Source organism: Carcharodon carcharias, chromosome Y, assembly GCF_017639515.1.
Source record: "Carcharodon carcharias isolate sCarCar2 chromosome Y, sCarCar2.pri, whole genome shotgun sequence".
Classification (NCBI taxonomy): domain Eukaryota; kingdom Metazoa; phylum Chordata; class Chondrichthyes; order Lamniformes; family Lamnidae; genus Carcharodon; species Carcharodon carcharias.
The window spans coordinates 3,110,847-3,113,346 of record NC_054508.1 but is presented as its reverse complement, the minus strand read 5'-3'; positions in this window follow the sequence as shown (position 1 = coordinate 3,113,346).

Below are 2,500 nucleotides of genomic sequence, written 5' to 3'. Positions count from 1 at the left end.
CCATCTATCCATCCGTCCGTCCATCAAACCCTCCATCCATCCATCCATCCATCCATCCATCCATTCATCCATCCATCCTTCCATCCTTCCATCCATCCATCCATCCATTATTCCATCCATCCCACCACTCATCCAAACATCCATCCATCCATCCTTCCATTCTTATATCCATCCATCCAGCTCTCCATCCATCCATCCATCCATCCATACATTCTTCCATCCATCCATCCTTCCATCCATCCATCCATCCATCCATGAATCCATCGATCCATCCAGCAATCCATCCATCCTTCCTTGCATCCAGCCCTCCATCCATCGATCCATCCATCCATCCATCCAACCATATCTCCATCCATCCATCCTTCCATCCATCAGTCCATCCATCCATCCCTCCATCCGTCCTTCAATTCATCCTTTCATCTATCCATCGTTCCTTACTTCCTTGCTTACTTCCTTCCAGGCATCTGTCCATCTGTCCTTCCGTCCGTCCATCCATCCGTCTCTCCATCCAACTGTCCTTCTTTATCTTCCTCCATCATTCCATCCATCCAACCATCCCTACATCCATCCATCAATCAATCCTTTCATCCATCCATGCATCAATCCATCCATCCGTCCTCCATCCATCCATCCAACCATCCTTCCATCCATCCATCCTTCCATCCATCCTTCCATCCAACCATCCATCCGTCCATCCTTCCATCCATTCATCAATCCTTCCATTCTTCCATCCATCCGTCCTCCATCCATCCATCCATCCATCCTTCAAACCATCCAGCCTTCCATCCATCCATCCATACAACCATCCATCCTTCCATCCTTCCATCCTCTCATCAATCCTTCTATCCATCCATCCATTTATCCATTTTCCATTCATCCATCCATCCATCCATCCATTCATCGATCCATCTATCCATCCATCCATCCATCCATCCATCCATCCATCCATCAATCCTTCCATCCATCCATCCATCCATTCTTTAATCCATCCCTCCATCCATCCATCCATACATCCATCCGTCCATCCATCCGTCCATTCATCCATTCGTCCATCCATCCGTCCATCCATCCATCCATCCATCTATCCATCCGTCCGTCCATCAAACCCTCCATCCATCCATCCATCCATCCATCCATCCATTCATCCATCCATCCTTCCATCCATCCATCCATCCATCCATCCATTATTCCATCCATCCCTCCACTCATCCAAACATCCATCCATCCATCCTTCCATTCTTATATCCATCCATCCAGCCCTCCATCCATCCATCCATCCATCCATACATTCTTCCATCCATCCATCCTTCCATCCATTCATCCATCCATCCATGAATACATCGATCCATCCAGCAATCCATCCATCCTTCCTTGCATCCAGCCCTCCATCCATCGATCCATTCATCCATCCATCCAACCATATCTCCATCCATCCATCCTTCCATCCATCAGTCCATCCATCCATCCCTCCATCCGTCCTTCAATTCATCCTTTCATCTATCCATCGTTCCTTACTTCCTTGCTTACTTCCTTCCAGGCATCTGTCCATCCGTCCTTCCGTCCGTCCATCCATCCGTCTCTCCATCCAACTGTCCTTCTTTATCTTCCTCCATCATTCCATCCATCCAACCATCCCTACATCCATCCATCAATCAATCCTTTCATCCATCCATGCATCAATCCATCCATCCGTCCTCCATCCATCCATCCAACCATCCTTCCATCCATCCATCCTTCCATCCTTCCTGCCATCCAACCATCCATCCGTCCATCCTTCCAGTCATTCTTCCATCCATCCGTCCTCCATCCATCCATCCATCCATCCTTCAATACTTCCAGCCTTCCATCCATCCATCCATACAACCATCCATCCTTCCATCCTTCCATCCTCTCATCAATCCTTCTATCCATCCATCCATCCATCCATTTTCCATTCATCCATCCATCCTTCCATCCATTCATCCATCCATCCATCCATCCATCCATCCATCCATTCATCCATCCATCCACCATCCATCCATCCATCCATCCATCCATCCATCCATCCATCTGTCCATCCATCAATCCATCAAGCCTTCCATCCATCCATCCATCCATTCTTTAATCCTTCCCTTCATCCATCCATCCATACATCCATCCGTCCATCCATCCGTCCATTCATCCATTCGTCCATCCATCTGTCCATCCATCCATCCATCCATCTATCCATCCGACGGTCCATCAAACCCTCCATCCATCCATCCATCCATCCATCCATCCATTCATCCATCCATCCTTCCATCCTTCCATCCATCCATCCATCCATTATTCCTTCCATCCCTCCACTCATCCAAACATCCATCCTTCCATCCTTCCATTCTTATATCCATCCATCCAGCCCTCCATCCATCCATCCATCCATCCATCCATTCTTCCATCCATCCATCCTTCCATCCATCCATCCATCCATCCATCCATGAATCCATCCATCCATCCAGCAATCCATCCAACCATATCTCCA